This window comes from Arachis hypogaea, chromosome 3 (assembly GCF_003086295.3).
Source record: "Arachis hypogaea cultivar Tifrunner chromosome 3, arahy.Tifrunner.gnm2.J5K5, whole genome shotgun sequence".
Lineage (NCBI taxonomy): Eukaryota > Viridiplantae > Streptophyta > Magnoliopsida > Fabales > Fabaceae > Arachis > Arachis hypogaea.
Window position 1 is genome coordinate 51,598,049 of NC_092038.1, and position 17,549 is coordinate 51,615,597.

At 36.2% G+C, this 17,549-nt stretch overlaps 1 non-coding gene and 1 pseudogene across 1 annotated transcript; both read right to left on the bottom strand.

Annotated features, from left to right (window-relative positions):
* LOC112777238 (large ribosomal subunit protein eL18-like) overlaps nucleotides 1-920 on the bottom strand; it is a 45,534-nt pseudogene extending 44,614 nt beyond the window's left edge.
* A 13,774-nt stretch (nucleotides 921-14,694) lies between these two features.
* LOC112793753 (small nucleolar RNA R71) lies at nucleotides 14,695-14,801 on the bottom strand. Its single transcript, XR_003198450.1, has one exon. It is a non-coding gene; the product is annotated as a small nucleolar RNA R71 (small nucleolar RNA).
* Between the last annotated feature and the right edge of the window lie 2,748 nt (nucleotides 14,802-17,549).

Consider the following 17,549-nt stretch of genomic DNA (forward strand, 5'->3'; position numbering starts at 1 on the left):
CTTTGTTAATTAGCTTGAACTTCAATAATCCCAATATTTTTTAGGAGTTAACTAGGATTTTAAGATCAAACTAATTAGTCACTTGACCTTCCCTTGCACTAGCAAAGGTTAACTAAGTAAAATTAAGATTCAATTTTCATCATCATTGATAAGGATAATTAGGATAGGACTTCCAATTTCGCATACCTTGCCAAGAGTTTATTTTACAGTTATTTATTTATTTTACTTGTCATTTAACATACTTCTTCCTTACTTTCAAAACCCCGATTTATAATCTTCATAACCAATAATAAGAACATACCTCCCTGCAATTCCTTGAGAAGATGACCCGAGGTTTAAATACTCGATTATCAATTTATTTAGGGGTTTCTTACTTGTGATAACCAAAACGTTTGTACGAAGAGATTTTCTGTTGGTTTAGAATCTATTCTCACAACGCGACTATATTTTATAGAATTCTTTACTAGCAAAAATCCTAACGTCAGTCACTTAGGTTCCTGGCCAACTTTATTTCATCAACTCCTAACAAAGCTGTATATATCATCTTAACATTCTCTATCAGACGTTAAGTGCCATGTGGACAATAAGGACAAAATGATTCCTGGCCTCCTTTGTGTTGAAACGATGCTATTTTCTACCAATTTCCATCATATTTCCCATAACCCTAATCCTTCACATTGAACTACTTTCCTCACAATGTATCCCAACATCAAACTATAGTCGTTGATGGCATCAATTGTTAGCCCTAGCTTCTGGAGGAACTCAATGCGCTCTCTCATGACTTCAATTGTTGAAGGTAGCTCAAGGTCATGCAACTCATCAGGGACGATTCCCAAACCCCAAAGGAAGTTGAATATGATGGCCCGCGATACCAACTTCTCCTTGCGACCTTGAATCATACACCACATCATCAATGGCATCTCGTATTCAAGAAATTTCAATGCTTATGTCGAATTCCATGTGCATAAAGAAAAACCCTAAATAGGTTTAGATTTTTGTGGATTTCAGAAGAAAGGTGTGAAGGAAATCATGATATCTTTGAAACTGCATTGAATTGGTGAGAAGCAAATTGGGTTCAGAACAAGTTAAGAAGTTTTTTTCTTATGAACATTGAAGTTGTATAGTGTATGTTGTTGATACGTGAGCATCTTTCCTATCTTTTTCTAGTGAATTTGCATCTAATTTGTTGAGTTTAATAAAGAATTAATTATCTTTTAGCCAATATGGATGCTACTTTGAGTCTTTTGCAATTTTGTTTATTTTAGGTAGCATTTGGCGGAATTTGATGGAGTTTCTGTAGCACAAGAATCAAAAGAGATGGCAGCGAGGAGCGACGCGTACGCGTGCCTGATGCGTCCGCGTGAATTGGAGATATCCATGGCAACGCATGCGCGTGACTGACGCGTACGCGTGATTTGAAGATTTGCTCAGCGACGCGTACGCGTGACCGACGTGTCTGCGTGACTCGCAGAAAAGACCATCGACGCGTACGCGTGACATGCACCACGTGCAAAAAACGTAGAAAACACTGGGGGGTGATTTCTGGGCCCCATTTTAGCACCCAAGTTAGGCACGGATCCAGTGAAGCCAAGTGGTCCCCATGTTACAAGACGCGGAGTAGTTAGTTAATTCTGATTTAAATTCAAATTTGATTTTAAACTAGGAAAATATATTATCTTAATTTTAAATATTAGATTTTAAATTAATTAGGATTAGTTATAAAAAGGGGAGACTTCTCTTCTATTAGGTAGATTCCATTAGGGGGATTCCATTAGGGAATTCTATAAAAATTTTCATTCCGCATTCCATGAGCAACTAATCCTCCATTGTGAAGGTTAGGAGCTCTGTCTATTTGTATGGATTGATTTTATTGTTTTTTTCTATTTTAATTCATGTGTGGTTTTATAATTTAAGAATTGTTTTCGTTTTTATCTTATGAATTTGGGTGGAACGGAAGTATGACCCTCTTTCTATTTGAGTTCTTGTAAAACTTGGAAAAGCTCTTTACTTGAACAACAGCTTGAAAACATATTCTCCTAAATTTTAATTATTTGGATTTAACAGGATACATGACATATAATCCTCTTATTTTTGGGTAATTAGAATTTTTGTGGCATATAAACTGGAATTTGAACTTCACCCTATAATTGGAATTAATTGACCAAGAAATTGGCAGTTGATGAGTTTTAGAGGAGGCTAGGAAGGTCTAAGGAATTAGGGTCTAGTCATAAATAGTTTACCATAAATTAAATCCTACATGATTAAAATAGTGAGTAAGAAAAGTTAATCCGGAAAAGTAGATAACTCTGAAACCTTAACTATCTTCTCATTGTATTATTCTCAACTTATTTATTTATCTATGTTTAATGCTCTTTGAATACCAAAACACTCTTTTCTGCTTGTCTAACTAATCCTATCAAACGCTATTGTTGCTTAATCATCAATCCTCGTGGGATCGACCCTTACTCACGTAAGGTACTACTTGGTATGACCCGGTGCACTTGCCGGTTACTTTGTGGGTTATAAAATACCGCACCAAGTTTTTGGCACCGTTGCCGGGGATTGACTGTGATTAACAACTATCAGTTGTTTGATTGCTTAGATTAGGCGTTTTTAATTTTATTAAAATCTATTTTTTTAAAAAAATAATAAATAATTTTTTAATAAATAAATAGCATCAAGTTTTTCTTAATTTTTGAAATTAAGTTTGGTGTTCCGTAGTAATTTTTCTCTTAAAAAAATTTAAATAAAAAACTGTTATTCTCTCTTCTTTGCTTTCCTATTTACCACATGGTGCATTTAATTCTGTTTGGTGTTTTGTGCTAAGGAAAAATAATGGAGAGAGATCACATGGACTACTTACACCCGAGTAGTGACTCATACTATGGTGGATGGAGGAACTATCCAAATTTTGGTTGGCAAAGTCAAAACCAAAGAAACTTTAATGCTCCATGTTCCAACTATCAAGAGCCACCACCTCCATATTCATATCAAGAACCACCATCTCCATATTCATATCAAGAACCACCATCTCACTATCCATATCAATAACCATCATCTTTCTACCCATACCAAGAGCCACCATCTCCCTATTCATATCAAGAACAAGCATCTCCTTCTTATGCATATCAAGAGCCACCATCTCCTTATTCATCTCAAATACCATCAAATCTTGAGCTTCTCATGAAAGAATTCCTACATGATATAAAGACAATTGTCAAAAATATAGAGAAATATGTGCAGACAATAATCAAGAACCAGAAAGTGGAACAAGCAAATTCCTTCCCAAGAGATATAATGCAAGATCCTATGGAAGAAAGTGAGGAAACCAATCAAAGGAGTTTATACTTTAGTGAATTACAGAACTTTCCACCCTCACATATGGAAGAAGAGGAAGATGCACAACCTCCCATGCCCTTGGTAAACAATGAAGAAGAGATTGAATTAGAAGAAAACTACCAAGAGGAAGATGTTCAAATTGAGGAAGCTTGCAAAGAGGTAGAAAAAATCAAAGGAGAGCACAAGGGAGTGGAGCTTGCAAGACCTCCCCAAAGCCATTACCATCTAATACAACATTCAAGTGGGAAAAATTCCTATCCTTAACCTTTACTTCCCCACTTGAATATGGGCTACTGGAGACGGATGGTCAACTTAGAGATCTTTGTGGTATTAAGAGTAAGAGGAAGATGGTTAGTGGCAAGAGTTGTCAAGTAAGGTTCAATATGGTTGCATGCTCCAAATTGAAGTGCAAGGATTGGAGAAGAGCTCAATTGAATGGGTCTAGAAGGTTGTTTGGATGTCTCTGTGAGAATTCAGATTGCTTGCCACCCGGTGAAAATAATGGTGATCCACAAGAAGACGGGTGTAAAAGCAAGGTTAAGGACCCTGGAATTCATTCCCACAATCAACACTCTTGGGGCCTTGTCACTTGCTTCAACTTGCTCAAAGGCGTTATGCGCCTAGTTTGGGATCCCGGTAGCCATTAGAATTACAAACATTGGTGGAGATTCCTGGATCAGTACAAGCACAAGCTACCATGACAAGGAGCTCACCACATGTCCAACTTAAGGACTTTAACTAAAAATGCTTGGTGGGAGACAACCCACCGTGGTATGATCATTCCTTTTCATTCTTAGTTATTTTTCGTAGTAGTAGTTTTCTCACTTATTTGATTTTTATTGAGTTCGTACTAATTTTCTGATCATGCAGCTATTTTAGAACAAGAACCGGATATAAAAAAAGAGAAAGAAGAGCACCCGACGCGCAAGCGTTGCTGACACGTACGCGTCAGATGGGTGTGTGTAAAAAATAAAAATGAAGAGAGTTGCGTGGGAGTGGCGTAGGAATGAAGCCTTTCGCACAAACATGCCCACGCGTGCGCGTCATTAGTGATTTTGGCACTCCACGCGTGCGCGTCATTGACGCGTACGCATGACTTGAATTTTGACGTAAATATGTGTTTGGCAGACAGTTATGTAGGTTTGGGGCTGGAAGTGTGCTAGATGCACAAAATTGACCACGCGTACGCGTCCCTAACGCATGCACGTCATTTGACCAAACATCCAAGCGTGCGCGTGCATGATGCGAACGCGTCGTATGCCAATATTGGTTCCCTAGCCACGCGAACAAAGAGTTGTGCGTGCACGCGGCTAGTTTCGCACGAATCGCATAAAACCCAGGGCACACGTACGCGTGCCTGATGCTTACGCGTCCTTAAGAAAATTTCGCAACCCACGCGAATGCGTGTTGCATGCGTACGTGTCGCCTGCGCCGCACAATTACACTAGTTCGCCGCCCAGTTTTAATTTTCTTCTCTCTCTCCCAATCCTAATTCTCTCTTGTTCCTTTATCCTTTTATTCTTCTTTCATCTTATCATTTGTTTTTGTTTTCAGATTTTGTTTGCTTGAGGACAAGCAAACATTTAAGTTTGGTGTTGACGCTTTGCTTAAAGCTTTTCTGTTTATTCCTATGGCACCAAAAGGGAGGCGAATCATCTTCACGGAGGAGCACAACCTGAAGAATATAGCGACCGCTAGGATAACTAAGGTGGTTGAGTTCCTTTCATATTTTTTATTCCTCCCCTCTTTTTCTAGGTTATGTTCCGGTTTTCTGCTATTTTGCGTTGTTTGCTGCATGATCCTTTATTAGTGAGAATCCTAGGTCTAGTTTAGTTTTCCCTTAAATGCTTTAATGCTGAAACGATGTTTCATGTACCACTCACTGAACTTGAATCTAAAGAGAAAAGAAAAGAAGTGATGTATTGCATGAGAAATTAAGTTAATTTTAAATAGTCTTATTTACTTAAATGTTGTGGTATTAATAGTAATTCTGAATGCATGATATGAAAAGTGCATATTTGAATTTGAATCAAGGGATGTTGATGTATAAGGAACAGGAATTTAGAGAATTATTATGACTTCTCTGAAATAAACAAAAATTTAATCCTTGAAGCAAAAGAAACAGCAAAAGAAAAAAAATAAATAATAATAAAAGCAAGGTCCAAGGCTCTGAGCATCAATGACTAGGGAGGTCAGACATGATTAAAAGCTCAAAGAGTTGCTTCCCTAGTCATATGCTTGTGGTGTGATTGTGTCAAGTAATCCTTGAGACAGAAAACTTAGAGTCGAGACCAAGTGTGTTTAACAGAGTATGCCAAAGGCTTTAAGCACCACTGTCTGAGAGTAACTGAAAGAAAAATCAGGACTCAAAGAGAGTCCCCCAGTTAAGTGCTTGTGGTATTTCTGTGTCAAGTAATCCTTGAGACAAAACATTTAAAGTCACGGCTAGGCTCAAGGTGCAAAGCACAAAAGAAAAATAAATTAAACTAAATTTTGCTGTGTTCAAGGATTAAACTGAAATATAAAAGATCAGAGAATTCATAATATTATTCGGATTCTAATTCAGAATGACAATAACATCCTCCTGATTCAAAGGAGAGTGACATGCCAAACCTATCCAGGATTACAGTTATAAACCCGACTATAAAAAGAGACACGAGCTTAATCGAACTCTCATTCTCATGAAAATTCACATCCTAAGCTTATGTTAGTTTTGGTTGCTTGAAGACAAGCAACAGTTTAAGTTTGGTATTGTGATGCCTGAGCATCTTTCCTATCTTTTTCTAGTGAATTTGCATCTAATTTATTGAGTTTAATAAAGAATTAATTATCTTTTAGCCAATATGGATACTACTTTGAGGATTTTGCAATTTTGTTTATTTTAGGTAGCATTCGGCGGAATTTGATGGAGTTTCTGCAGCACAAGAATCAAAGGAGATGGCAGCGAGGAGCGACGCGTACGCGTGCCTGACGCGTGCGCGTGATTTGGAGATATCCATGGTGACGCGTGCGCGTGACTGACGCGTACGCGTGATTTGAAGATTTGCTCTACGATGTGTACACGTGACCGACGCGTCCGCGTGACTCGCAGAAAAGACCATCGATGCGTACGCGTGACTAACGCGTACGCGTGACATGCGCCACATGCAGAAAACGCAGAAAATACTGGGGGTAATTTCTGGGCCCCATTTTAGCACCCAAGTTAGGCGCGGATCCAGTGAAGCCAAGTGGTCCCCGCGTTACAAGACGCGGAGTAGTTAGTTAATTCTGATTTAAATTCAAATTTGATTTTAAAATAGAAAAAGATATTATTTTAATTTTAAATATTAGATTTTAAATTAATTAGGATTAGTTATAAAAAGGGGAGACTTCTCTTCTATTAGGTAGATTCCATTAGGGGGATTCCATTAGGGAATTCTATAGAAATTTACATTCCGCATTTCATGAGCAACTAATCCTCCATTGTTAAGATTAGGAGCTCTGTCTATTTGTATGGATTGATTTTATTGTTTTTTCTATTTTAATTCATGTGTGGTTTTATAATTTAAGAATTGTTTTCGTTTTTATCTTATGAATTTGGGTGGAACGGAAGTATGACCCTCTTTCTATTTGAGTTCTTGTAAAACTTGGAAAAGCTCTTTGCTTGAACAACAGCTTTAAAACATATTCTCCTAAGTTTTAATTATTTGGATTTAACAGAATACGTGACATATAATCCTCTTATTTTTGGGTAATTAGAATTTTTGTGGCATATAAACTGGAATTTGAACTTCACCCTCTAATTGGAATTAATTGACCAAGGAATTGGCAGTTGATGAATTTTAGAGGAGATTAAGAAGGTCAAAGGAATTAGGGTCTAGTCATAAATAGTTTGTCATAAATTAAATCCTACATGATTAAAATAGTGAGTAAGAAAAGTTAATCCGAAAAAATAGATAACTCTGAAACCTTAACTATCTTCTCATTATATTATTCTCAACTTATTTATTTGTCTGTGTTTAATGCTCTTTGAATACCAAAACACTCTTTTCTGCTTGTCTAACTAATCCTATCAAACGCTATTGTTACTTAATCCATCAATCCTCGTGGGATCGACCCTTACTCACGTAAGGTATTACTTGGTACGACCCGGTGCACTTGCCGGTTAGTTTGTCGGTTGTAAAATACCGCACCAGTTGTGCAGCTTGAAGTTGCAGAATATTAAACTATTAGAGTTATAGGAGATATCATGAAAATTAAAAGAAAATGATGTCGTTTCCACACAAAAGGGATTAAAGATCATTTTGTCCCTTTGGAGACTAAAATGAGTAAATACTCTTAATACTCACATGATCCCAAAAGAAAAGGGTGAGGTTGAAGACATACAATTCATAACCAAAAAAAAAAAATACAACATAATATTTTGTTACATATACATTACGTTTATAATGTTTGTTTCCTATATGGATGTTTTGCCTTTTTTATTTAAATTAATAAAATATATTCTGAATAAATGTTATTTTTAATTCCTTATCGATCACTATCAATTTGCAAAGCTCGATTAACTTCAATTTTAGAGGAAAAAAATACATAAATAATCAGCAGGTCACTATTTAATAACTGGTAAGAAGGTCAATTAAACCATTTATTTGAGTGATTGAAGATCAATAAAAAATTTTCATATTTTTTAGACATTTTATCCTTTGCATAAAGAGTGAAGGATCAGAAAAGGTATTTACTCAAATAATTTATTTTCAACTGTTGAATTTGAGAAAAATAATAATAATATGATGATGACTAATATTATAATCTTGGGTTAAAAATCCAAAAAAATATTGTGATGTGTGTGTTTATTGTGCATAAAAATAAAATGTTCAAAAAAAGCCCAATAGTGTGTGTAATTCATTAGGCTATTATGCAACAAGCCCAAGATCAAAAGCAAACATTTCATTCTCATGTTGCCCATGACAATTTTTACTGATCACAAATTAAGGAGAAAAGCAACACTCTCTTCTCTGGCTCGTAAGCAAACAATTAAACACTCCCTTTTCTCTTCAAAACTGCAACCCACGTGATTAACCTTAAATCAAGGTTGAAAAGTTTCAAAATCAAGCAAAGAAAAAGAAGCCCAGTTTAGGGTTCCATTAAAACAAAAAAGGTAATCACCAAGTTGAAGCAGCAAGAGAAAAGAAGAAGAAAAGTCAGAGGCTAGTGTAAAAAGCAAAAATAAAATCAAAGATTGAATCAAAAGAAAATCAGACCAATATTTCTATCTTTATACTTCTATTGTAGCTTGTTAAAGTTGCCTTCCTCCTGCATGTATTATTTAGATAAGATGAAGAAAATGAAAGTTGTGTATCACTGCTACAAATCAAAGGTCAAAAACAAAACTTGGAGACAAACAATGGATAAGTGGCTCAGATTCTTGAAGCCAAAAGAGAAAGGAAGAACGAGAAGCAGTAAGGTAAGGATGCATGCCAACTCTAATCCCTGCTGCTATCCCATCTCTCCTATGTGTCTCTGATCTGAAATTTTGGAAAAGAAGAATAAGTCAAAGGTGTTCAACCATGCTCAAGTTTTGAAAGTTTTACTCTTCTTTAAAAAGGGTAAACAGCCAGAAATCGAAGTAAGGAGAGCGAGCATACTATTTAGGTCTTCATAGCCTTCAAGCTATCCTTTCTTCTCCATCATGACTTTATATTGAATTTTTTGTGCTTTAGTTTTTATCTTTTTTTTTTGTTTCTTATCAATGGAAAAATACATTATGTGTGGTAATAGAAAACGTCATTGAGAGAAAAGCCAAAGAGCATATTCTTGGCGAAAAATCATAAAATTATTTCAAACTCTTTTGTTTGTATTTTTGTTTTGTATTCATGATCTTGGGGCGATTCCCTTACTAAATTTGGTGAGCACTTAGTGATTGAAAGTCTAGGGAGTGAACCTAGCTAAATCAAATTTAGGTAGAAATTTGGTTTGTCCCAGATAGGATTGGGTAGAATTCTAGAAAATTGGTGATTGTAATCTTTGTGAAAAATAGTGGAAATTCCACCACTATTATGGTGTAGTATGGATGTAGGCCATATTGCACAAGGTGGTAAAAACAAGATATATGACTGTGTTATTTTCTTTTCTCTACTATGCTTATGGTTTCTTTTGATAAGAGACAAAATGAAATTATTTCCTGCAAAATTAACTTAGCAGAAGTCATAGCAACTCAGTATGTTTAAAAGTAACTTGTTTGTTCTGTTCCTAATCAATCGTTAAGAGATAAAACAAAATTGTCTTCTGCATAATTAATATTGCAAACTCAATAGTAACACTAAATAAAATTTAATTTTAAGTTAAAGTGTACAAATTTAAAAAAGACCATAAATTTAACCTCCTTTCTCTAGGCTATTGATAACTTTCACCAACTATATGCACAAATTTATTTGTTGTGCATAAGTATAGCAATGGCGATCAAATATATGAAGGCAAATTAGGGTTTAACACTGTATAATTCTTATGCAAATAGCAAGAATTTAAATTTATTGTTACTTATACAATTTAGGAGCTATAAAATAAAATAGATTAGAGAGATCAGAAGTCTCATATTTTAAAAGTTTTGCTCCAATTACACATCTTATGTTTATACATCTTTTCTAATTTGTGCATCTAAATGTGAGAATATATAGTTTAGTAACGTGGGTGAGTGATATTTTGAAATAATATTAAGTAATTAATTTTTTGAGTTAATATCAATTAATTTTTTAAAAATTATTTTTTATCTTAAAATTTAAATTTTAAATTTTAAATTCTTAATTTTAGATTCTAAATTATAAACTCTAATACAAAATTGACTAACGTTGATGATTAATTAAAAGTTAGTACTTATATTTCCTTGGCATTCCATTGTGAGATGGCAATGGATGAGTGTGTGTATCCACAAAATAGTTAGGTTGAATTGAAAACCTTGGACTTTGGTGAACTTGTTGGGTCTTTTTCAAAAGTAGACAAATTAGGGATGTTAATAGGACAGGATGAGAGCAGGAGATGCCTTCCTGTTCTCCGTTCCCGCCCCTAGATTTTATTTCTATCCCTGTTACGGGAGATAATTGTTCCCATCCTCGTTTTTCGCATTCGTTGTGTTCTAGCTTTGCAGGGTCCCATTTGCTATCTCCTTATATTGAACATTTACATGAAAATTATAGGTAAAAATTAAAAAAAAAACCACAAAACATGATTACAACACACCAATATATCTTATACAAAATTACAATTTACATGTCTAGAAATACCAAATAACAAATCATAGTTCATAAAACAAAATCTTAAAATACAACTTTCATTTAAAAAAAAGCCATAAAATAAAGTCTGCAACATTAAATATTTTTTTATTGTCAAAATACAACTTTCAACAAACAAGTTCATGTTCTCTGTTAAAATAACACAAACATGAATATGTTAGCACACATCATAAACAAGAAGAAATATTAAATAAAAATTTGACATAGTAAAAAAATAATTACCTAAACTACTAAATCCCCCATATCAATCTCATAGTCCGAAGGAATTGAAAATTTCGACGCTGATTTACGTATATTATACCAATCAATAATTCTCGAGAGTTGAATTTGACTTGAAATTGAGCTTTAATACCAAATAACTGTGGTAAAACCTCTATTGACAAGTATTTGTACAGAATATGGGAGAGGATGACTAATTGTCGTAGACCCAGTCAACAACTGTTATTCATTTTTGGGTAATGAAGTGATCAAAACAATAGAATGATATAAAAAGGAAAGTGGAAGATAATACGTCCTCAATAGTAAGAGACAACACCAACACCATAAAAATATGAGAAACAACGTCTTTACACATATATGTTAAGAAGCCGATTATCATATCCCAAATTAGTTAGTCAACCAAATAATTCTCCTATATGAGCATGTTCCATCTAAAAAGTAATATGGACCACATGCTTACAACAATAAGCACCAAGTATCCCTGTAATCTAGAGCACAAGTCTATGTATATCCCTTAGCATCTAAAAGAACATAAGATAATCTATTTAACCATCTTGCAAACCATAACAGCATAGATCCAGCAACAACCAACAATGTTTTTCCCTGGAAAAAGCAGAACTTTTCATTTTGCAGAAGAGGAATATAAGCCTAATGTATAATATGCAAAAGAGGATAAATTATAAACTGCAATAAATCAACAAAAAAAAAAAACAAATAATAGAGCAGATTATTTAGAGAACACATGACAAAGTTTATTCAAAGGAAGAGTATCAAACTCTAATTGGTTCATAATTAATTAAATACAAACCCTATGTGTAAAAAATGGCAAAAAAAAATAGAGAAAAAAGGAACATCTAACCTAAAATTAGATGAAAGTGGAGTAGTAGGACGATAGACAACTAACGGTGACGCCAAGGCATCTTAGGCTAGTTTCTTTTGTTTTTAGTAGGTTTTATGCACTTTCTTGAGTTATAAGCAATCAATTGGGTTAAAAGTTCATACACACCTTGATTCATTCAAACACAGTTAATTTGATACTTTTTCATGAGATTTATGCCATAATTACTTGTGCGCTAAGAATGATGCAATCTCTCATGATATTAGCAAGGCTTTGATGCATGTATTGATTGATAACAGGTGAAGAATTGCATGGAAGGAGGTTGAAGAATTGCCATGGAAAGGATGAAGAGGAAGCAACGTTGGTGGCAAAAGTTGGACCACCAACGTTGCCTCAAACGTTGGAAGGAAGGAAGGCAAAGCAAGTTCTGCATAATTATCTGATACCCATGTTGTAGGGAGTGTTGGTGAGCCAACGTTACCTACAACACTAGTGATACAATGTGCTTTCTAAAAAATTAGAAAAATTGTGGTGACGCGTACGCGTGCTATACGCGCACGCGTGGATTATGAATTTTGCCAATCAACGCGCACGCGTGGATAGGTCAACGTTGGAGGGAACGTTGCCACTCAAACGTTGATGCCAAAGCGAGCGATATGAAGTTCAAAACTCAATTTTGGAAAAGCGCATTGACGCGCATGCTTGAGCGTGAAATTTGGCAATCCACACGCATGTGTAAGTGACGCGTACGCATGGATGAATCAACGTTGGAAGGAGCGTTGTCGGTCCAACGCTAAGGCCACCGTGCGCGAAAACGTTTCAAAATTCAATTTTGGGATTTTGTATCCACGCGCAGGCGTGGATAAGCATTCTAGCCCCAAACACGCGTACACATAGGCAGCACAGACGCGTGAAATGGTAATTTGTACCATCCACGTGCACGCGTATGTCTCGCATACGCATGGACAAAAAAAACGTTGACACTCTAATGTTGAGTCCAACATTGCTTAAAACATCCAAAATCAATTTTCTCTAAAGGATGTTTGACTATCGAACGTGAACTTAAACGTGGGCATCAGAACCCTGCATTTCAAAACACCTCTCTTCTCAACAGCGTGGGAGCGAATTGGATCAACTTCAATGAAGGAAAAAAGCCCAATTGAGATGACTTGAAGATTAATTGAAGAAAGTAGTATAAATAGCTTAGAGTTCAAGTTAGTAAGGGGGTTGATACACTGAGTACTGAAACTCTGCCAATTTTATCTTTCTCTGCATTTTGTTCTTTCTGCAATGTACTTTTCTATTCTGTGTTCCATTCTTAGAGCTATGAACAACTAAACCCCTTTCATTAGGTTAGGGTGCTCTGTGTAATTCAACGAATCAATATTAGTTTTCATTTTTCTTCTTCTTTCTTTTCTCTTAATTTTGCTAGAAAGCTTTCAGTCTTCATCCAATTGGATAGTTATCTTGAAAAAGAAGCTATTCATAATTGGATCTCCTCTGAACCTTGGAAGAGGAATGAGAAGATCATGCTAGAAATGCTTTCTCACATTGGATTAGATTGGGGTTTGGATGGATATCGTGACATGTAATCCTACTAGCACTTTGATCTATGAATATCTGTGGTATAATCAGTGACCATACTTCATCTCTTCCCATGAGCACTTAAATCAAGGAATTGAGCAATTGTTCATTCTTAGAGAGATTAGATTGCCAAGGAATTGGGATTTAATCATTTAAGATTGTCAAGGAGATCAATGAATGTATTGATTGAGGAAGAGATAAAAATGAATTTGATCTGGAGAATTATAACATCTCCTGACCCCAATGAGCTTTCCCATCTCTGATCTACCCATTCTTTCACATTCTGCTCTTTAATTTGATGCTTAATCCCCATACCCATTTAATTTCTTGCAATTTAAGTTACTGTTCTTACATTCTGCAATTTAATTTCTGTTCATTTAATTTCTTGCAATTTAAGTTTCCCGCCAATTTACATTTTGCAATCCCAATTTCAAATCCGATTCAGTTCAACTAGAACAATCTTCCAATTAACGTTGATCAACCAACAATCCCTGTGGGATTCGACCTCACTCAATAGTGAGTTTTTACTTGACGATAATCCGGTGCACTTGCCGGTAAAAAATTGTTGAGAGACAATTTTCGCGATATCAAGTTTATGGCGCCGTTGCTGGGGATTGGTTTTGTATTGACAATTACTAAATTGGAGGATAACTATATTGAGCATTTTTCTTTTCTTTTGAATTTCAATTTCAGCTGTTTAATTTTACTTTCTGCTATTGTAGTTGTTTTTCTTTATTTTTCTTTATTTTCGTACTTTCCAGCAAGCTAACCCACTAACCATTTGATAAATTGCTCTAACCAAGCTAACTATACTCTGTTTCAGTAGACTTTGCACTTTCCATTTCTTGTACTTGTTCATTGTATGACAGGTAGAAGAAGGGAAACCTCAACCTCTTTTGATAGTGAACCAGAGAGGACCTTCCTTAGATTAAGGAGGGAATCAAGAGGAAAGAAGGCTATTGGTGAGAGGAAGAACTGGAAGATTTGGATATAAACATGGAGGATGATATGGAAAACCATCATGAAAGGGAGGTAAACAATCATGCCAGAGAAGGTGCAGCTAACCCTGTTGGACAAGAGAGGAGAGTGTTGGGTTCCTACATTAATCCCAATCTTGGGAATTGTGGGAGCAGAATTCAAAAGCCAACCATCCATGCCAATAACTTTGAATTGAAAACTCAACTCATCACTCTCATCCAAAACAATTGTTCTTTCGGAGGAAGTGCTCAAGAAGACCCTAATTAGCATCTCACTACATTCCTTAGGATCTGTGATACTGTGAAATCAAATGGAGTTCATCCTGATGCCTACAGATTGCTTATATTCCCTTTCTCTCTAAGGGATAAAGCATCCAAGTGGCTAGAATCATTTCCCAAGGAAAGCCTCACAGCTTGGAAGGATGTAGTAAATAAATTCTTGGCAAGGTTCTATCATCCACAAATAGTCAATAGGCTGAGAGCAGAGGTTCAAACATTCAGGCAACAGGATGGTGAAACCTTGTATGAAGCATGGGAAAGATTCAAAGATTTGACAAGGAAATGCCCCCTGATATGTTTAATGAGTGGGTGCAACTGCACATCTTTTATAAAAGGCTTTCCTATGAATCAAAGAAAGCTGTGGACCACTCATCCAGAGGCTCCTTTAACAAGAAGAAGACTATTGAAGAAGCCATTGATGTCATAGAAACAGTGGCTGACAATGAGTATTTCTATGCCTCTGAGAGAAGCAACAACAGAGGAGTCATGGAGCTAAGCAACATGAATGCAATCCTGGCCCAAAACAAGATGATCACAAAGCAACTAGCTGATTTGACCAAGCAAATGAAAAATAATTAGGCTGCAGCTATCCACACTCAACCATCACCTCAAACAGAGTCAATTACAGAGGAAGGAGTTGACTGGGAACAAGCTAACTACATTGGAAATTCATCTAGACAAGAGCATAATCCATACTCCAAGACCTACAATCCAGGTTGGAAGAACCACCCAAACTTTGGGAGGGGAAACCATCCAAACCAGAACCAAAATCACAGACCCCACAACTCCAACCAATTCAATAATTCCACTTACCAACAGTCCAACTCAAGATCATATTAACCCTCACAAAATAATTATCCCCAGCCACAATACCAAACCCAAAACAAACAACCTCAACATCACACTCCGAACCCACCTTCTGAGGATAGGATGTCCAAGATCGAAACTATGCTTGTAGGCCTCTGCAAGAAATCTGAAGATATGAAAAACTTTAAGGAGGAAGTGAGAGCTAGTATGAAAAGTCAAGGAGAAACCATTAAGAAACTTGAGTCCCAAGTGGGTTATCTATCTCAACAATTTCCAAAGTCCACTGATAGCTTCCCAAGTAATACTAAAAAGAACCCAAGAGGAGAGACCCAAAAAGTAAGGTAGGAAGAATGCAAGTCAATCAATCTAAGTAGTGAAGAAGTCCTGAAGGAAGAATGCTCCAGACACTCAGATCATGATGAAGGATAGTGAAGGAAGAATGTAAGGGAGATAGAAGAAATGGCTAGCCCTGAGCAGAGGAAGGAACAAAAATAGAAAGAAGTCCTCAAGCCTTTTGTGCCACAAGCACCATTTCCCCAGAGACTCAGGGGAGGTGAGAAGGAGAAAATATATACTAAATTCCTGGATACATTTAAATTTCTTCATGTCAATATTTCCTTCCTTGAGACACTACAACAAATGCCTACATGCATAAAATGTATGAAGGAGCTACTTACTAAGAAGAGCACCCTGAAAGGAGGACAAACAGTGGTAATGAACAAGGAATGTAGTGCCATCATCCAAAAGGACTTGCCTACAAAGAAAAAAGATCCAAGGAGCTTTCACATCCCTTGTACCATAGGGGGTACCATGATTGATAAAGGATTCTGTGATTTGGGAGCAAGCATCAATGTAATGCCTCTATCTCTCATGAAAAAGCGAAAAATTAATGAGTTGAAACCCACGGATGTGATCCTTCAGCTGGTGGATAAAACCCAGAAACAAGCACTAGGAGTAGTTGAGAACATACTGGTAAAGGTTGGGAAGTATTTTTTGCCGGCAGATTTTTTGTTATTATCAAAATAGAGGAAATTTACCTTCATCCGATCATCCTAGAAAGACCATTCCTAGCCACTGTCAGGGCACATGTGGAGCAAGGCAAGTTAATACTGAGAATACATGATGAGAAACTCACTTTCCATGTTTTCAACCCATCACAAGATTTAGATCAAGAAAAGGACTGCATAAAAAGTGATTCTGGTGACACTGATCAGAGAGAAGCACCCAATGAATCAGCCCCAGAGAGTCTAAAGTTATCCATGAAAGAGAAGGAAGAAGTAAAGATGAAGTTATAGACTGAGGAAACCAAGGAAAAGTTAGTGTCACAGCCTTCATTGGAGACAAAAAAAGACCCTCCTGACACAAGTTTAGATGAAACATTACTGGGAGGAGAGAAAAGAATGGAAAAGAAGATCCCAAGGAGGTGGAGAAATAAAAAGGTTCTCACATAGGATTTTTCTCCAGAGGACAAGGTGATATCAACCCACTTTCCACTACTCCCACCTCATTTTCCTGCCATTTCATCTCAGCTACCTCCGGTATACACAATCAGAAAAATTCTCTCCTTAGAACATGTGAAAATTATCAAGGAATCAAGTGGAGATAGCTTCACTGTGCGAGGGGAGGATCTGAGGCACTATAACCCTCCCTAATAGAGAACCAATGTCAAGCTAGTGATGTTAAAAGAGCGCTTGTTGGGAGAAAACCCAACCAAAGGTAATTTCCTTTTCATGGCTAGTCAATAAATAAAATTCAAGAAGGCTTTTCTACATTGAAAGGAGCTAAGTTTGGTGTTGCACACCAAGAAAATTCAGAGATGAATGTGCAATCCTAAGTTTGGTGTTTCACCATAGACTTCCCTAAAGGAGCACATTGCATTTTTCAGCATAACTGGTTAGAAGCTCCAAGCAATCAGAGAAACTACTTGACAAATTTTTTATTTTCAGTCATAGTTTAACTTCTTGATAAAAGCACTTGCAGTTTCACATGTATGTTCACCTTGTAGCATTTAGAAGTAAGAAAGGAATTAAGTTTGATGTTCACACACCAACTTAAGTTCTGAAAATCACAAGCATACATATAGACTTACCATTTCTCGAGTGCTTGGGGAACAAGCAACTTCAATAGTTTTGCAGGAAGACAATCAAACCTTTGGGAAAGCTATGCACCATCATCCAGGGAGAAAGAGAATACCAAGGCTAGGAAGGGTGATGAACAACAAAGAAGATGCCAAAAGGTTGT